This window comes from Liolophura sinensis, chromosome 2, assembly GCF_032854445.1.
Source record: "Liolophura sinensis isolate JHLJ2023 chromosome 2, CUHK_Ljap_v2, whole genome shotgun sequence".
Taxonomy (NCBI): domain Eukaryota; kingdom Metazoa; phylum Mollusca; class Polyplacophora; order Chitonida; family Chitonidae; genus Liolophura; species Liolophura sinensis.
The window spans coordinates 21,028-42,303 of record NC_088296.1 but is presented as its reverse complement, the minus strand read 5'-3'; the positions used below and the strand labels follow the sequence as shown (position 1 = coordinate 42,303).

The 21,276-nt window shown below is 39.0% G+C and overlaps 1 protein-coding gene across 1 annotated transcript in view; it reads left to right on the top strand.

Annotated features, from left to right (window-relative positions):
- The window catches only part of LOC135462930 (uncharacterized), a 58,325-nt gene extending 44,842 nt beyond the window's left edge, over positions 1–13,483 (top strand). The window contains exon 5 of the transcript XR_010443508.1: positions 13,365–13,483. The gene's annotated coding sequence lies outside the window, so the exon portion shown is untranslated. The remainder of the gene's footprint in view (positions 1–13,364) is intronic.
- The last annotated feature ends 7,793 nt before the right edge of the window (positions 13,484–21,276 follow it).

The window sequence follows — 21,276 nt, the reverse complement described above, 5'->3', positions numbered from 1 at the left end:
CTGTCCTGTAGAACCCCAGCGCTGTCCTATAGAACCCCAGGGTTGTCCTGTTAAACCCCAGCGCTGTTCTATAGGACCCCTTGGCTGTCCTGTAGAACCCCAACGCTGTCCTTTAGAACCACAGCGCTGTCCTATAGAACCCCAGCGCTGTTCTATAGGACCCCTTGGCTGTCCTGTAGATCCCCAACGCTGTCCTATAGAGCCACAGCGCTGTCCTGTAGAGCCCCAGCGCTGTCCTATAGAACCCCTGGGCTGTCCTCAAGAACACTTCTTTAGAATTCCTGTAGAGCATTTCTATGAGGGTAGAGACTCCATTTATGAGAGTATGAGATTTACATGTATTTCCTCACTTGGTATAAGTTTGGTTTTTATATTTAAATATTTAACCATCATTCAAAAAATATATTGAAAAAAAATTGAGTCTAATACTTCTTCACTACTAATAATTCTGATGGATTAAATAGTCTTTAGGATCCTTTAGCAAGACAAAGTCACTTGGTAAGTTATGTGTGGCGAGTTACTTCCCTTAGTAGACAGACGGCTTTGGTAGCTTGTTACTCCACGAATGACAACAGGCCTACTACAGCTTCACAAATGTGCCATAACAGACAACTAAAATCAAGTGTCGGATAGAGGAAGGTATTGTTCTTGTTGTAGGTGATAAGTTTCAAGGAATTTACAGCGCTATAAGTCTGTGTTTTATCCCAGTACTTGGTCTAAGCTGTAGCCGTCATTTAGTGATGGATCCAGTTCTTGTCGAAGCTCACCTTTTTTATACTGGCTGAAAATGACAGAGATCTGTATATAAACTATATTCATGTCAGAAATATGTGTCATTTTATCCTAAGAGATTGTGTTGAGCAAGTAAAACACGGTATGTGCACAGGTATTTACACCTCAGTCTTACAGCGTGTGTTTATGGTTTGCTGTTGTTTATGCTGCTTCTCTTGTGTTTTTGCAAAGCTGACGCTGAGATTCACAGAGACAGACGACAGTGAGCTGAGAATCACTGACAGCGACTGTGTGGTAAAGGGTGAGGACTTGTACGGGTGGAGGTGGAGGAGAGCTGTGACAGACGGGCGTTACCAGACGGGCAGGTACTACTGGGAGATACACATCACATGTTCACATGGCTGTTACTGTGATGTAGGAGTGACACAGGAGAGCTGTGATGTGAGTGAGGAGACAGACCGTGGCCGTAACACCTGGTACATTGAGATGGTGTACAGTGGTGATAACGTCTGGTGTTATAGTCACAATGGTGGTGAGATCAAACCTGGCTATCTACAGGACAGACGTTACACACGACCTCATCACCTGGGTGTGTACCTGGACTGTGATGACCACACACTGACAGTCCTGGACTGTGACAACAACAAGGTAATGTACACTGTCAGTGGTGTTAGCGTCACAGAGCCTCTCGTGCCACGGGTTGAGTTTCGTGTCAGGTCTGGATCTGTGTCTGTGTCTGCTCGTCTGGTAACGGGTGACTCTGCAACTCTGCCTCCAGTTCTCTGTGATATGATAAGCACTTCCTGACCATCGGGTAATTATTCATTACATCTTTTCCATCATATTATTATGTGTTGAAGGAGACTGTTTTGTTAGTTTTTTATATAAAAAAAAAAAGACAGACCAGTTTGTGTATTGATGTTTTAGTTAATGTGGGCAGTGTGGCTAATTCAGTATGTATAGCTAGTTCTGCAAAGTGGTCAGTGATCTGTCACAAGCTTACATCTTGGTGTAGTTATACACAGTCTGTTTCACTTGTCCTGAACATCAATGTCAGTTTTCTTCCAAACAAAATATATAATGACTGGATAGTTATATTTTTTAGTGATGGCGACTTGTAAATCAGCATAATCAGGAGTGTTACTGAGCAAAACGGGCCACAGTTTATACATGACAATACATATTGTCAACATGGTACATGTAGTAACTTTTGTTGTGTTATGTAACTTTAATTCCTTAGAAAAAAACTAAATGAGAGAAATATGCCTTACCCTTTTAGCTTAGGCCGGAGCATTGATTTTCCTTTATGATTATGTATTAAATCTTCAACGTGAAAAATATATTTACCCTAACTTTCGCATGGTACCTTGCCATACCTCTACATGCAGCTTGTACTTTTGTCTACAATATTCTCAGCTACCACTTTTTTAGCTGTAGTGGTTGAAAGTGAAGTCATAACATTTTCTTACCTTGGTAACCTCCAGTGAGGTGGGTAATAACTCTGGCAGGGGGGAAGTTTTCAGTTCTATCCAAAACAATTAAACCTCTGATGTATTTTATTTTGACATGTTAGATGCAAAGTAGCACAGCAGAAATTGATAGTGTATGAATAACTGAAATGCCTCTGTGTCAGTTTTATCCAATCAGTCCTCCTTCTTCAGTTCGGAGGCAAGTCTTGGACGCAATTTCCTGAATTGCGCATTTTTAACCTATAAAAAGGACAAGTTTTAAAATTTTCTGTTAGTAATATCTTTATATGAATTTCCAATGGCAAAAGTCAAAGTTCAGGGCTGTCTGTAGTAGCCCACCTGGGTTGATACTCTACAGGTAAGAGTCTGGGATAGGATGTTTTGTGGAGAATGGGGTTTATATTTCTTTTCTGTCGAAAAGAAAAATTTGCAGAAATGAACATTTACCCTGTATTACATTAAAACGCAACAAGTGTTGTCCTTAGATTGTAAAATTTTACCACCTCTACTCAGTTGGGCAGAAGTTTTGTAGGAATTACTAAGCCTATCCCCACTTGTACCTGTAGAAATGAATTACAAGAACTTAACAACTTTTTAATTATTATTGTTTCCCAGACAGCACATTTAATCAAATTTCATCAAACGTGAGAAGCAGATCAACTTTCAGACCTATTTGAAACACAGCATTAGCATATTTAATGTTGTAATGTCACTTTGCACATAACAGAATTGAAACACATTATCGTGCATTGTACACTATGTGTCATACATGTATGTAGGTGTTTCAGAATATGTGATAAAAATAACTTGCTACGTCTAAATATATGTACATGGTTGTGACCTGATACAGTCCTGGTCAAATAAATGCATTATTACACTTACCTGTGTAAATGCAATTTGGAAGTACAAGCCTGATAAGTATGAGGGTGAAATTTTGCATAATTAACAGGGTGGGGATGGGGTTGGTGGGTAGATAGGGTTGGGGTTGTAATGGTTGGGGATAACCCATGGTAAATACCAAAAAGTAGTCCAGTTAAGACACGCACAACTTGACCTTATCACAATAAAGGTGATCAGTCAAAATTGGGATTTTTGATTTTTTTTTTTTTTTTGATTTTCATTCACTATTTATGTAGTAAATTTGTCAAATTCAACCTCAAAAATATATACCCACTACTAAACTTCCATGAGGTACCATGCCTGCGCATGCAGTTTGCACTTTTCTCTACAACATATCAAAAATCAACCTGGCATTAACGCCATGTTTTGAGCTGTGGTTGCTGGAGGTGAAGTCATGACATCTTCTTACCTTGATAACATTCATGGGGTGGGTAATAACACCGGGCAGAGGGTTTTTAGTTCTATCCAAAACAGATTCTGATATAATTTAACAGGATGCAGTGCAGAAATTTATAGTGTGTCTTTGTGGCAATTTTATCCAGTTTTATCAGCGCTTGTTCACACTTCATTTCGGAGGCATATCTTGGACACAATTACCTGAATGGCGCATGTATAACTCATAAGGTGTACTGGGAGTATACTTGAGGCACATCTTAGCTGTACCCTTGAGGTAGGGCATATCTGATGGTGTGTCTGAGGTATACATGTACTTGGGGTTGTAGGCCAACATGTATGTGAGGTGTATTGAAGGTGAACCTGAGGTACTATGATTGGTAAAAAGATGATGGCTGAGGTGTGTCTGAGGTATAGGTGGAGGTATAGCTCAGGTATATGCTATTGTCTAGAGGGATGTACCTGTGTGTAACATTTATTACACTGTTTTCACTTTTATTTTGGTGAAAAACAATCTCAAAACCCTAAGCTAACGGCTGTATCAATTATAGATAAATTAAAGTTGTAAATTTGTAAGTGCATGCAGTATTTTGTTTACAGTTTCAGTAATTTTCAGCTGATTTTTGTATGTGCTCACACAAATTCAGCCCCAAGAAGTATCAGTCAGTGCACATTTGGGTTCCTTTCCCACAGCCTGGAAAAGGACATTCTGATGGGCAGTAATCTTTGAATAATCAAGGAAAAAGCTACATTTATCCATGCTCTTTTGTTGGACAATATTTGTACAATCAGTGGCAAGTATGTATTGGGTGAGACAAAGTCTTATATTTATTTTGTAAACCTTTTTTTTTTTGGACAAAAAATTGTAATTTTGTAGTCATCATTTTGTTTGAGGTAAAATACCTAAATCTGATCTCTTGTTTGAAAACTTTAAAAAGTTTCTTCCCACCCTAATGCTGGCAGCTGTCGTATAAGTATGTATGGCATAAAATACCAGTTAAATAACTCAAATCTTGATATCATTGTTTCCTGTATGTTTAGCTTTTTTTTTAATTTGTTTATTGAAACTTAGCCTTAACTAACAAATTGTCACTACATGTACCTGGCCATAGTTTGAGTAAATACATCAACAGTATTTTGCATTGGAGTATTGTAAACATGTCACATGTTCACAATATTAAACATTTTATGATGTTTATCAGATGTCAACACACAGTATAAACATGTGTTTATTAAAAAAATATATTAAAAAAAATGTCTTTTTCCGAATATATCCACCTCATTATTAAGTAAATATCTGATGTGTTTACCATAATAAACACATCTCTTAGTTGCTTAACATGTTTCTTTCATGAATAAAAACCAACATTTGTTTCAAAACTCTAACAGAAATGTGTTTAAAAACTAAACAACTTTTTTTAGTATGTAAGCAATGTGAGGAAGGATGCTAAGTATTTATATTATCAATTATAAATATTTCCTTTAAAAGAATTTCCATGTAATTGCTGTGGTGTAAGATAATACGCATTACTGCACATTGTATTCACTGCCCAGGTAGATCCATATCATGTAAGTAATACACCGTGTCTGGTGATTACTTACGATGACATTGTGATGATTTCGCCCAGTGCAAATCATATGTTTTAGCTGTATTATATGCTTGTATTAATACATGTATATACGTTGATTACATGTATGCTGTGTATCAGTTGTTTAAGGATTTTGTTCAGAACATAGATTGTGTTTGACATGGATGGGCTTAGTCCGGCGAACTGATTGGTGTAAAGTTGTTCCACTGCTTTTCTTTGGTTTTTGTTTTCAAATTTGATGTAAATAAGCCTGTCCAGAATTTTTAAGTGATAAACCTGATCATTTGTGTTGTACATGTATTAACGTGGATTCTCTTTTATTGCATACATGTATGAATAACTACAACATGAGCTATCACCTTCTTGTGTTTAAGTAGCATCAGCCAGAGCTGTAGATCTACACGTGCTTAAAGTATATTGACATGTATAATATACACCTTGACATTATTTGCCTGTAAGACACTCACAGCCAACTAGTAATGGCTCGTATTACTATGTGTGCTCTACAGAATGGGTAGATAGTTCCATTTTAAGTTAACCTCAAAGACCACCATTCGTCTCCAACTTGATGTGAAGCTCATGTATCCAAACGCTTGATATGTTGCAATGTGCGAGATGGTCAGGGTGTTTTTGATTCTAAGTCCCCATACATGTATGTTCAAACCCACAACAATGTGTCCATCTAAAATCAGCTGGAAAATCATTTTTGATGGCTGAACTTCGGAAATGTGAAAGTCTGGCTTTGGGTAATTCTACATCAGCGACTTCTAATATATTGCAATTAACATCACTGCATTTTATAAAATTCAATTCTGCTTAAGCCATGATGCTAGGGGAAGTGTACATCGCTACGGTTTATATATTTACATGAACAGTTGGAATGAAACCCAAACTGAGGTAAATCGACAAGAGACCGTATTCCGCCGGTTAGCCTACGTGTGACTATTTGGCAGCTGTCATACTGTTGTCGCTGTTCTGGTTTTACTCTCCATACCGTGCGTCTTTAATTATATTGTACCTGATTTACCTTAAGAAGCGGCGTCATCACTAGTAGGCCCCGATGTAGCTATGACAACGTGTTGTCAAGATTATGAGGTCATTTATTAGCGCATTGCGCCATTTCATCTGTTTGCTGTTCTTTTTTTGTCGGTTGTATTTGCATTCATCTACATGTGATACTTTGTCACTTTCTGTCCTTTGTGTTCCAACTTCAGAGATATACGCTAAATAAAAATGAATGGTTATGTATTATATAATTCTCGTTTAAATGGTTGGTTGAGTTAGTCTCAGTGAAAGGTAATAAAACACACTTAAAATCATGAACCGTATGTAGTGTTGTTACACAAGTTTTTTACGTATACCAATTTCATATTCAGCATATTCAAGTTACCTCATGGGTGTGTTATCAGTAGTGCTGAGTTTCCTCTCTTTCTGATACCGGGCCCTGACATTAACTGATGCGTATCTTCTTAGGGGAGCTGGTTGTCATCTCTTTTTGTCACCCGGCCCACACATGAACTGATGTGTATCTTATCTGGAGAGCTGGTTTTCCTCTCTCTATAATACCTGGTCAACACATTACATGATGTGTATTTTCTTAGGAGGGCTGGTTTTCCTCTCTAATACCGGGGTCACACATTAACTGATGTGTATCTTCCCAAGGGAGCTGGTTTTCCTCTCTTTCTTTCACCAGGTCTACCCATTAACTGATGTGTATCTTCTCTGGAGAGCTGGTTTTTCTCTCTTTCTATCACCGGGTCCACACATTAACTGATGTGTATCTTCTCTGGAGAGCTGGTTTTCCTCTCTCTGTAATACCTGGTCAACATATTGACTGGTGTGTATTTTCTCTGGAGAACCGGTTTTCCTCTCTAATACCGGGTGCACACATTAACTCATGTCTGTCTTCTCAGGGGAGCTGGTTTTCCTCTCTTTCTATCACCGGGCCCACACATTTACTGATGTGTATTTTCTCTGAAGAGCTGGTTTTCCCCTCTATCTGCAATACCGGGTCCACACATTACCTGATGTGTATTTTCTCAAGAGAGATGGTTTCCCTCTCTCTGTAATATAGGGCCCAGAAATTATCTGATGTTTTACTTTTCAGGAGGGCTGGTTTTGCTCTCTCTCTAATACCGGGTTCACACATTACCTGATGTGTATCTTCCCAGCAGAGATGGATTTCCCATCTCTCTAATACCGGGTTCACACATTACCTGATGTGTATCTTCTCAGGAGAGATGGTTTTCCCATCTCTCTAATACCGGGTCCACACATTACCTGATGTATATCTTCTCAGGTGTCGTGGATTTCATCTCTGTCTGATACCTTGTCCGTATATTACCTGATGTGTGACTTTTCAGGAGGGCTGGTTTTCCTGTCTCTCTAATACCGGGTTCACACATTACCTGATGTGTATCTTCACAGCAGAGATGGATTTCCCATCTCTCTAATACCGGGTTCACACATTAAATGATGTGTATCTTCTCAGGAGAGCTGGTTTTTCTCTCTTTCTACATGTAATACTGGGTGCTAACGTGTATCTTTCAACGTGTGATGGGTTTCCTCTCTGGATGACACCTGGTTCACACATTACATTTTACAAGTACCCATCTTCTCTGTTGTGGTACGTTTCCTCTCTTACACCTTATCCAAATGTTAGGCTACCTGATCACCAGGTGGGGGAGGGGGGAGGGGGCTGGTGATTATTGAAGAGGTTTTTGGTGTCTTTGTAAGACTATGATTTTTGCTACGAGGGGGTATGATGTTAACTGTGATTGTTTATAGTGTCAACAACGGAGCGTTTTCTATTATAACAAAAAGACCACACTAAATGAATGAGGGAGTGATTATGACTTAACGGCACTTCTGCAATATTTCAGAAATACCATGGCGATGACATGTTTACACTCGGAGGTGTTGGCTGGTTTTCAAGATAATGGGAAGATTCAAAATAGAAACAAAAAGATCAACATGGTTAAAAGCAGTTAAAAGAAAACAAACCTCGTTAAAACTGGTAAACCACAAGATGTTTTGGAATAAAAAAATATATTTTGCGATATAGGCCAATGGCCTTGAAATATTTAATGGTAGCATCACCCGCATTGATGTAAAATAAATCGAATATAGTGTTGACTGTGCAGAACTTTTCCCGAACATGAGCTAAGTCTACACAGTCAACTAAGATATGTTTTATGCCGTATTGAGCATCACATCAAAACACTCGGGAGCACTTGTCCTATCAAGAATATAACTGTGTGTGTCAAACGAGAAGGTCCAATACGGCATCTGGTTAAAACTACTTGATCTCTACGAAACTTACCATGTGTATAAGAATTATAGCCAGTGACAGGGCAAATAGCGTGCAATTAATTATATTTCCTCCTTTAATTGATTAAATCACTTCTCCTTGATTTTTCCTGAAAAGTACTAGTGAGCTTCGTGATAGCGACCATTTTCCTCTTATCCTAAAACATATCACTTCTACTTCTTTAGAACACGTAGATAGGAGGACGTTCGATAAAGCAGATTGGATCACATTTTGACATGATCTGCGAGGCTAATATCACTCCAGAGATTCTCAGTGCAGCAGATGACCCTACCATAAAATTTAATGAGCTTGTTTAATGAGCTGCCGATAGAAGTATATCTAAGACCTCGACAAATACAATTCCAAAAGTAAACCCTCGTACCACAATGAATGTGGTAAAGTCCTCGAGGGCCGGAAAAAGGCTGAACGCAGATTTAATCATTGTTCTACTGATAATAATTTAAACCAGGTTCGTAGTTTTAGAGCTAAAGCTCGTCGATTCCTCAAGTCCAAGAGACGATCTTTTTGCCGGAACTTTCTTCTGGACACTACGTCAAAAACACCCATGCGTAAGGTCTGGAACAAGGTTCAGAAACTTAAGGGCAAACATAATAAAGCAAAAACTCTAGCTTATAAAAGATGAAGATAATATATTTAAACTTTCCATCTGATATAGCAAATAAATTAGCAGAGACAAATTTCAACAAATCTTTTTCTGAGAATTATACTTCAGAATTCCAGCATATTAAAAACCAGAAGGAGAAAACTTCTGCTAAAAATTAGAAATTATAACCGTCCTTTTACTATCGCTGATTTAAAATTGCATTACTGGCACACGATACTGCACGTGGCCCTGATAACGTATATTATAAGTTTCTGAACCATTTACACCTGATCCACTTGAGACTCTCTTGGACTGTCTTATGATATTTGGATAACTGATAATTTTCAACCCCCATGGATGGAGGCGTGTATCATCCCGGCTGGCCAAACCGGGTAAGGATCATACTGATCCGTCTAATTACCGTCCCATACCTCTTACCAGCTGTGTCCGTATGACTATGGAACGGATGATTAATGATAGACTTGTTTGGTTTTCTTCACACCAACAATTTAATATCTAATATACAGTGTGGTTTTCGGCAAGGTACATCTACTATGGATCACCTTGTTCGATTCGAAACCTTTTTTCGTGGTTTTATCAATAATAAACATGTGGTGTCGACATTTTCCGACCTTGAACAAGGCCTACGACACCACATGGAAATATGGTATTTTAAAAGACCTTGCTGATATGGTCTTAAATGTCGATAACCGATGTTCATATCAGAATTTTTATCTGATCGTAGGTTTCAGGTTCGGGTGGGTCTACTCTTTCCGACTCGAATAAGCAGGAAATGGTGTACCCCAGGGCAGTATTTTATCACCAGCTCTGTTTAGGATAAAAATAACTAACTTAGGAAAATCCTTAACATCGGACACAGAGGGTTGTTTATATGCTGATGACATCCTTATATGCTACCGAGCTAAAAATATGAATAATATTGAACGTCAGTTCTAGCTTTGTCTGAATAAAATCGAGAAATGGCCAATTGAAAACTGTTTTAGATTAAAATCGTTGGTATGCATTTTTGTAACAAACGAAAATTTCATCTTCAACCCGATCTAAATTTTGTGGTAAACAGATTAAAATTGAGAGAAATGGCCAATTGAAAACGGTTTTAGATTAAAATCGTTGGTATGCATTTTTGTAACAAACGAAAATTTCATCTTCAACCCGATCTAAATTTTGTGGTAAACAGATTAAAATTGTTGGTGAAAGTAAATTTTGGAGTATAATATTGGATAATAAATTATCTTGTAGACCACATATAAATATACTTAACCTGCGGATGACCGTGGGTTTCCCCCGAGTTTTGCCCGGTTTTCACCCACTATATTGCTGCTGGCCGTCGTATAAGTGAAATATTCTAGAGTATGGCGTAAAACACCAATTAAATAAATAAATAAATATAAAAATACTTAAAGCTAAATGTACAAAGGCTCTCGATATAATCAAGGTCGTGTCTAGCACCGAGTGGAGTGCTGAAGATCTATTTTATTAAATTAAAATCGTTCTATGGTGAGGTCTAAATTAGATTGTGGTGAGGTCTAAAAAAGTTCTGCTAGGAAGTCGTATATAAAAATGTTGGATCTGATTTTAAACTTGTCCAAACATTTTTCATTCATGTTGGATGTTTTCACTACTATATCTAAGAGTTGCACTGCCTCGTGTTTTTAAGTTGTTCTCCCCGCGATATTTCCAAGATATTGCCGATGTGGCGTTAAGCCATAATCATTCATGCATTCATTCTTTCATTCTGTATTAATTTGCCAAAGGGACACGGACAATCTCTCATTTTGGGAATTATTTCCTACCCGAAGAAGGAAAATATCTTCAATAACATTTCATGGGGTTGTCACAGTTGTGTTGCCAACCATGTCCACGTAGGCCTACATATCCGTCTCGTGTTAAACCTAGACGGGATTCCCCCACAGCGAAAACGAAAACGATACGAGCACATGTGATGTCTTAGCACAGTATTGCTTTTGACAGGAGAATTCCCAAACGATTGCGCTGTCCTAGATGCCTTTAATTTTGAATGTAGCGCCACTGCCTAGAAAATATCTCTAGTTGCAAGTTGTGGAATGCAGGTAGTCAATACTAGACATTATATTGTTGGAACAGGGGAGGTAACAAGGGTCTAGGTACTGGACTAAATTCTGATATCTAGATGAATGTGACACATATGGTTTACAAGTAAATTAAGTCAGTCAATTTTCCAAAGTATTCTAAAACCACCGAGTACATCCCTCTTAGTTCTCCAACTCGTGCTGCAAACTTAGTCTCCCCTGGTATGAAAAAAACTTTCTCATGTAAAGTGTCGTAAGTGTCGTATTAGTAACAAGTAGTCGCATAGAAGGGCTGTGGTCGCAAATCGCCACGTGCCGATAAAACATATGCTTTATGGTAGCGGTAATATTCGCTGTTCTGGCCAATCGATTACTTGAAAACGAGGCACGGACCGTTCTGCTGCTTGAGGCGGAAAATGACGATGGAGAGTTCCCGGATGTGCAAATTCCGGCGTAGTGCGGGACATTGATCAGAAGCTTTCTAGCCTGATCCAATAGGTCCGTGCCCCTGAAGCATTCGTTCTCAGGCAGCAAAAATCGGGTATGTCTGAATATATTTATTTCACTTTTACGACGGCGGCCAGCATTATGGAGGAAACCGGGCAGAGCCCGGGGGAAACCCACAGACCTTTCCTTCTACGGCCGGAGAGGAAGCCAGCATGAGCTGAACTTAAACTCACAGCGACCGCATTGGCGAGAGGCTGCTCGGTCATTACGCTACTCTAGCGCGCTCACCAACTGATCCACGGAGGCCCCATATCTGAATATAATCCTGGGACTTGATTTAATCAGACTTCCGCTATATCTGTGCACATAGGTTAATACGAGTTAAAACTAACACAGTCATCTGGTCATACTGTATTCTGTTATACCTTCCCGTTCCTATACAACAGCGTTCCGTGTAAAATCACAGTAGTTTTGCCTGCAGTCGTCATTTTGGACACAACTTTCATCGACATTTCTAATTCTCATGTGGTGTATTTTAAAGTGCTAGATATCGTACTTGCTCGTTTTACAAACTTAACTGCCGTCATAACGTGGATGGTAGTTAAATGTGGTGTTGAACAACAGTCAAATTGAAATCCAACAATTCATATGGATCCTTAAACTTCCTTCATTCAACAATATGGTAGTTGACAAATGGTCACACATAGCCGGTGAAATAAGGCGTTTGGTCAATGTACCTTATGTACTTGTTGCAGTTGTTTGAACCCAGAACGGTGAAATAGACCTATGACCAATTTACCTCAGTTACTTGCAGCACTTACTTAACCCAGAAAGATAAAATACCGCCTTTGACCACTTTACCACAGTGACTTCTAACTAAAAATGATGAACCGTTCTGAAAAAAACAAAACAAAACAAGTTCCAAGTACAGATTAAACCCAATCTTGAAATAGCAGTAATAGGTTGGTCAAAATTGGACGTAGAAGTCCGAAACATCCAAATTGATATGTGACTTGTTTTTAACTTGTTCTCGCCACGATATGGCTTTGATATTGCCGATGTGGCGTTAAGCCATAATTATTCATTTATTCATTTATTCGGTGAACGAGCTGCGCAGAAGTTTCAAATGACAGTTGAGCGCTACCGTTTATTCTGACGCTGCTGTATGTGTGTACTTTATATATGTTTTATGATCACACGTCACCGATAATTGTGACGTATTAGGGAACAGAGCAAATGAGTTCACAGCTTTGGGCCGTCTTGATACGGACATGAAGGAGCACCCCATTAAATATGATGAATTGGTTTTAAAATAAGTACTGGAAACTTGTGGGAGGGTGTAACGGATTGAAAAGCGGGGAACAACCCCACAGTTGTAACTCGGTACCGACGGTGAATTAAGACGAGATCTTTCTACATTATAACAAACATTAGATCCATGGTGTCCTTGTCAACCAGTGATGACGTCATACCCTATACAGTGTAGAGTTTGAATCTCCTGCTAACCGATGACTTGGACAAACATGACTATTATTAATCAAGACACAAAACTGATAATGTGTTCTTATCTACTGACCCTCTGCCAGCAGCCAAAGATATGGCTGCTTTTGCCCTGCACCGGATTTTGTTTACAACCTCGGTCCAAGGAGCCTGCTGGAATTTGCTTTCCATCGCGTCTTACAGCTACGATATCACAATAACCAGATAGTCACACCAAACATTTATTACGTCATTCTCTCTCAGGAGATTGCGATAGTTTCGGGGTTGGTTTACTGGGGGCGCTGTAATATACACTGTTCAGATAACATCGCCTGCTTGTGAAATATATCTTAGTTTTGGTTTGTGTTTCAGGGTAAAAGGGATCGGTCGTCTGCGTGTCCCGTCGCTTCTGTGATACCGGAAATCAGGTCCAGAAACACCAACGCTGCGACCGTCATGATCGCTGAGAAGGCAGAGGACATGATTAAAGGAGTCAGTCAGATAAAACTATAATCTTAATTGTTGAATATGGTAAATATGTTTAAAGCTCATAGACCTTATTATACATACCAATGTTTTTGGCTCAATGTGATGTGAGTTTTACAGGCGCATGCGCTGAGTCACCAACCGTTGAACATCATCACCCAAAGCCTTGCTTGTGTCGTCCTGGTTAGATCGTGCTATAGCACACACGACTGACATGATCGTTATATACGGCCAGTTCCCTATCACCGCCAACGCTGCCCAAGTATCATAGCTGTTCGGATTGGCTTTTCTCATTGGCTGTTAATAAAACTGCTTTTAAATCAAAATCTTATTTGTCCATAATGTATGACATTTCTGAGTTTATGCTCATGGACATCGCTACAAAATCCCTGTAGGGGTCGTCTGTTCTGGTGCAACATTCGAGAGTCCCTGATCCCCCTTGGCCCCGGCAGTTCTGGCTTAAGTAAGCTCGCGAGATGATGAAACATTCAAGGATGACGAAACCTCTTAGCATCTGTGATGGGAATCTACATTAGCAGAACTCCTGCATGTTAACAAGCCCGGCGTATTTCACACAACCGGGGGCTCTTTTTATGTGATTTCTGGGAAATAAATTTAAAATATGAAACCAGCAGAGGAAACAGCTGAATCCTTTTTTTTTTGTTTATTTATAAATATTCATAAAGTTTGCTGATTGTATCCATGCGTGGAAACATAGAAACAAAGTGGTATACCAGTCATAGCCAATATGGATGTTTCATGTCAATAATGACAAATCCAGTTCTCATAACGATGCTTAACACAAACAAAGAACTAAGAAAGTAAGTGATGTATAAAATTAAAAAAGAATCATACAAAAAAAGCAGTCAACAGTTTTCAGTAATGAAAGGGCGCAAGGTGCTCTCCAGGAGGTTTACACGTTATAGACAGACTTGTCTGAGACATATTTTGTGTTATGCGTGATGAACAAAATAATTTCCTCTCCTGCCTAAAGCATTTCTACAATTATCCGGTACAACACCTGGTGAGTGTCCAGGAACCGACTTGGCCCAGGACGCTCTAATCCTACATATATCCCGGGCGCATTTTCTGCCATATATTTCTTGGGAATTTTTTTTTTTGCATATTTATCTTTTCGTTCAACCATAAAGAGTGATAATGTCGGCTTAGAGCCTTTTGTTTATGAGCTATGCCCACTCTCATCTCAGGGTCAGTTGACTTACTGTATGTAATGAAGGTTTATGAAATCCTGTGTCTGGAATCGAGGAGACATGTAGCTGGTAAGGCGGCCCACGGTGGTGGAAGGACGTTCACACTCTAAACACTATAGTCTTACATTTAACATTGTAAATGTCCCAGCATATAAGAGTGTGTCTGACCACTTTATGAAGTGTTCATGTGTTACCGCTTGTGGGAGTGTTCACATCACAACTCCAATAACAAAGTTGGCTAATCAATAACTAGAACCAACTGTTAGAACAGAGTTTTACAGAAGTTAGCAGTTTTAAAGGAGAGGGAATGTTAATACCTATAAAAAGTGTTAAAACATTAACACGTAATAAATCTGGTCAGATACAGGTAACTCTTGTACAGTCAAACTTCCTGATCTTTGCGGTGTTAAATATAGCACGTACCTTTTAAGAGAGCATTTCGCATTTTCCTGAAGCTTTATGGGCAAGACAGAGACCATGTGAGGGTCTGCATGCGCTATTTGATTGGCGGTACTTCGATTTTTAACCAGAGTCCATACCTGCCAGTTCTGATTTACCTGGTGTATGAAAAGATATTTTGTAATCATTTCTCTCTCCCCCATACTCAACAGTTTGCCATTCCGACCCAGCTTGTCAAACGCTGTTTACAAACAAACCGTAAGAGCAGCTTAGGGGACAATTCACACCGGATCTGGTGGCCTCAGCTGGTCTGAAGGGTCACTAGGTTTACTACTATGCTGATTAGATCCTTTTTGTGAAATTTTTGATGTGGATAATCTCGTACCACATTGGCAAATTAGGTTTTCAGGAGAGTACCTGAGGAACAGATGGGGCTACGTGCTACCTGAAAAGTAACATTGTTTTGAGTTTATAGGCAAATGACATGAATCACTTATATAAATAGAGAGCAGACTGCAGAAGAGGCCACAATTGGAACATTTGTTTGCTTTAGTACTGTCAAACCCTCATGTCCCTTTTCTGCACATTGGAACATCGTGGCTGGAATAAGTTGAAAACACAAGCCGCTTAATGGTTTTTGATATGGTAAGGAAAACAATCAAAATAAACCAAAATGGTAGCACATGTTTGGGCCAGATAAAATGTACTTGAACACTGTGCTGGCAAACTGAGATTAAGTGAGAAACACAAGGTTTATTAAATGTTAATATGTACTTACTGTGTTTGCTGTTACTGTCAGTTTTTTGCTTTGTGAATCAATTGACATTTACAACCCCTTGAGATTTCAGTTCGGGGCATATCTGCTCCAGCGTGTTGGTCGAACTGGGCCAATCCGACCTCCTGTCTCTATCTCTGTAAGAGCCATGTTCAATGTTGGTATTGAAAATCTCGCAAATCCAGCCTGCCCTCAGACACTGGGATCCCGTTCTCTTCCATTAAGGGTCGCAACCCAGGGAGCAGGCACTCCACGATATGGGTCTATTATAATTACAGGGTCCATACGGGAGAGCTTTAGGTCAGTTGCCTTTTTGACGACAATGTTGCCCAGAGGCCGAATTTCAAGCCGGAGACTCCATGGGAGTAATGCCGCTTGAATTCAGTGGGCAACTGTTGTAGATGTAATCTCATTATACTGGTTTCAGAAAATCCACCCAACGGTTCTCAGTTATATTTTCTGTTTGTGATAACGCTTACATATGATATGAACCTGTCTCTTGAGGTCATTTTGTAGGAAACTGATCAGTTTGAAATTTTGGATGTAAAGTTACAGGCGAGCTGTGCAAACCATTGTTGGGATGTCACATAGTACAAATGTGTACAAAGACCATGAGGGATCTCCCTGAATGGATAACGTACAGTTCTGAGAACTAAGTATCTACCATATCAATCTGTTTATTTGCATTGAATTGTAAAGCAGGGTGGTATTTGTGTCGACAGGTAAGTCTTTTAAAACGGGGTATATATATATATTTGGGGTGGAAATATTTATTCAGCTAGGTAGTTGTCTTTACTTGATCGTTTTACCGACTATCAGACACTGCTTAGTTGGTTGGATCGTCTCACACTGGCACAATATAGTCAAGACGTACGCCATAGAAAGAAAAACCAGAGCAGCAACGACAGTGTTATAGCTGACAAATGGTCACAGGTAACCTGTGAAATACGACCCCATGTCCATTTATCTCAGTCAAGGTTTGTTTCTAACTGTTTATGTGAATACGTATATAGTAACCAATTACACGCCCCTAACACCATGTCTTAAGCAGCAATAGGTAATATAAAGCAGTGATGTTAGTTACTGTCTGACAACTGGTGCGTGTCCTCGTACAGACTCTACCATCAGCCTGTGTATGAACCTGTATCACCATCGATAGACAGTCTGGATATTTCCTTCTGACGGAAAACGACTGGATTGGGTTCAGGCTCATACTGTTTAATTATGTCGATCTTGTCACCACATGTATACAGGTTGATGGGAGGGCCTCTACGTTATTGTTTATGAAGCTTTGACCTTGAAAGGCCTTATGCAGAGTTATGTTAAAGGTCAGGAACTGGCGGTGAAGTGTCGCCTGCGGTACACAAAGCCCGAACATATTAGCTTGATCACGTATTGTTGTTTATTGCTGTCTTAACAACGTTCGACTGTCGGCTCCAAATATAAAACTGTGGTAGTCAAAAATTGATGAATAGGGTATACAGTTCCCCTTTTCCATGTAAGTCAGCCCGTTTGTTATATGATACCCTATAAGCTAAGGAATGAGGGTTTACGTAATGGTGCTAATGGTAAATCGAGTCTTAAAATTATGTACGAATTTGCACAGAATATTTTCAGCCTTACTGTGATGAATACAGATAACGTCCGGTAATGCTGTCTATTTTACAACTTTAAGACCCAGATGTATATGTATTCATAACTAAGCGGCTACATGTATTGTTAACTGCACACTCTTAACACAGACAGCTCTAGCTAATCTATAGAAAGGCCTACATGTATGTATACTGCCGTCATCATTGTCCAATATGTTAAACCCTCCATGATCCGTGATCACTGCGCGAGGGTACATATATAGGGCCTGCTAACACAGCTTATCCCGTCAGGATGGCCGAATACATACATGTATATTTCCATTGCTTATATATGACCCAGATACAACTGGCGCTGACAAACTTCTATAGTCCTCCTGAGGTAACATATCTCCAATCAGGATTTTGATTAAATCCTCCCCCTTACAACACTGTAGACATACGTTTGTTCCCATGATGAGAACGATCAAGATCCAGCATTGCTTCTGGGTTGGTCCCCTCCCCCCCCTTTTATATCGCGAGAGAAGTTTTATGTTATGACAAAAGCAAAATTTGCCTACTTTCTAACTTAGCTGATATATATGTATCTATATTTAAGAGACTACATGTATTAATAATTCTACACTCTTCACACAGACAGCTCTAGCTAAGCTATAAAGAGGCCTGCATGTATGTATACTGTCGTCCTGACACCCTCCATTAACCGTGTAAGTTTGCTTATGGGTTATCTAGGGTTATCTTTGTGAAGATATAACTGACGCCGACCTACTTATACAGTCTACCTGAGGTTGTATATCTCCAATCAGGATTTTGGGGTGTCTTCAAAGTGTCCCCGTAACAACACTGTAGACCATATATATAACTTCATTATCAAAATGGTTAAGTTCCAACATTCCTTCTGGTGGATATCTTTTCCCCTGTTTTAACATCTCGAGATTCTTTTTCATACACTGCTCTTTATGGCATGACAATAGTAAAAATCACCATATTTCTAACTGAGCAGAAGAGATGACCTACACGGGAAGCGAGGCACACACACTGATATAGGTCTTACAATGCTTTTTGAAGGAACATTGCAATAGTAACAAAAAGTATTATATGTTACCCTACATATATGGTTGGAAATGTTTTGGGAGGTAACTCACTCTGAAAAATGGGCACTACCTTTAATAGCTTACTGAAGAATGTATGTCGCTTTTATAAGATACATAAGTTGGAGAATGGTATATATAACTGAAAGCTAATGATTATATATTGAACCTCCTCGCCGTACAAACTTACATCACATGAATCAGCTGTTTCTTGAAGAAAGGGATACTGCGTTAGCAGACGCTGTAATACTTTATCATCATTTGAAGGGTGGTTTTATGACAGAAAATAAAAAATGCAATTATATTGGTGAACTAAAACAAATTAGCTTTTAAAAGAAATAAATCTTTTCCGGTTAGATTGATACTTCATATCTGAAGACTTTTGGTGATTACCTCATAAAACTGGGTACAAAATTATGCTGACGGGTGGAAACCTGTTCTGGAGGAAACTGAGTAACTGAACATGTAAGGCCCTTGGGTTGTTACAGATATTACATGATCACTTCAACACAAATGGCCACGTGCCTTTTTTTGTTTGTTTCCATATTAATAAGCAGCAAAACAACAAACAATAGTATTCATCTTGTATTCCCTTTTGGGTTTTTGTACATGTATGTTGGATGTGTTTTGTCTTCACTATGGGTTTCTTGTACGTACATCTACTACATTTTGAGCTCTTTGTGGGTTTCCTGAACGTCTGATTCATTTCACGTTCTCTCTGGTTTTGTGTCACAAGACATTTTCACCCAACAGCGAGCTTGTACAACTGTCAAACGAGAAAGTTTTCGTTATCACCCTGAATGTGCCTAGGCTTTGTGCAAATGCAGTTTAATTTTCTGCTCTATCGAATCAGTGGTTCTGGAGAGCAAGATTTGTTTAGTTTAACAGAAATCCAATATGGCCGCTAAGTCAGTCGACCAAATGTCACCAAATGTCAAAAAGCACAACTTCAGATACTTTCCTAAAACGTTCTAAAGTCTCAGGAATGTACCATTGGTCGTTTTCTCATAAAATGTATCACATAGCTGTCGGGAACAATAATAATTCGAACAGATATAATAGAGGTTGAAGCCTAGGGATTCAAGCCTGTATGTCTGCGGATGGCCGTGGTTTTCCCGGGCTTGACCCGGTTTGCATCCACCATAAAGCGGGCCGGCGTCTTATAAATGAAATATTCTTGAGTACGGCGTAAAACACCAATCAAATAAATAAATAAGTACATCAAGCTTGTATGGCTTGAACCGCTAATAACAATAGGTTTTGCAAACTTTTGGAAGCATAAAAATACAACACTGCAGTGATGTTAACTGTTATATATTAGATGCTACTGGTCTAGAATTAGCTGTCCCTCAAAAACTGAATTATAAGAGGATTTGTATCTGATTTCCTATGTTTACCTGGATCAGATATTTATTTAAGTTTTGGAAGAAGCTGAGAAGGAAATTCCGGAAAAGACACACGAACTATATCCTCTTGTTTGACGTTAGCTTCTAAATTAATTACTGCACACGAGTATCAAATCATCTATCTGCATATATTTACACATTGTAGTCGTAGGCAAGGCTTCTTGGATGTGCTGTAAGCTTTGTAGCACATGGGCTGTATACTGCACACACCTGTTGTATACTAAAGATTGGTTAGCCGCAACGTATAAACTCTGTACGGGTGAGGTTCCAAAGGCACCAAGGCTGAGCCTCAACCCTGGTCATGGACAGGATGGCACATTTTTAGATACGATTTCCTGGCGGAACCGTAAATGATGGAACCAAGGTCAATTTAGGCGTCACAAAAGATCGATGTAAATTTAATAAAACTGACCGCTCAGTACATAAGTCAAGACTAGACTTTGCTATACACGACCTTAATTATATTCAGATCCATACTTATACGTCGTTTTGGGAATTGGCCTTACGAATGTTGACCTCGAATGTCCATCTTGGTTGACGGCTGGCATACAAATGTCTGTTTCGACGCATAGATTTTTTCATTTAGCTTTAAGCATTTTAACATGGAGGGAAATGAGGAATTTGCTATCATCTATGACTCCTGAAAATCTGTTTTCAGATCTCAATTTTCACTGGTTTACAATAAAATTTTGAAGTCGAAATGAAGATCCGTTTACAATAAAAATGCATATCGATGGTTTTAGATGTAGAAAATCTAAAATCATGTTCAAGTGCCCATTTCTTGGTATTATTGAGAGAAAACTGCAGCAGTCTTACCGATGTTATTCATATTTTAGAATGGTAGCATATACGGAAATCATCAACTGTACATATAAAGAACCTTCTGTACCACATGTTTAAGTTTTTCACAAGCTATTAAGTTTGAAGCTAAACAGTATTGGTGACAGTATGCTACCCTGGAATACGGTAATTTTTGCTCATCAAAAAACCTAAACTGACGATAGCTGACGATTAGATGAAAGCTCTGATAAATAATCATAAGCGATAAGTCCCATATCTGAGAGGCCTTTTAAAACACCTTATTTCCATGCGGCGTCGTAGTTCGGTGACGTTTTCAAGGTCGAAAAATAGTGACACGTTTTGTTCATTATTTTTTTTTTATCATTACGAATAAAAGTTTCAATTCAACAAACTTTAGATCGACTTTGAGGAAAACCACATTTAATATTAGACGGTAAATTGTTGCTTTCTAAATACCAAAGAAATCTATCATTTATTATTCGTTCCATACTCTTAACCACGCTGCTAAGAGCTATGGGACGTTAAC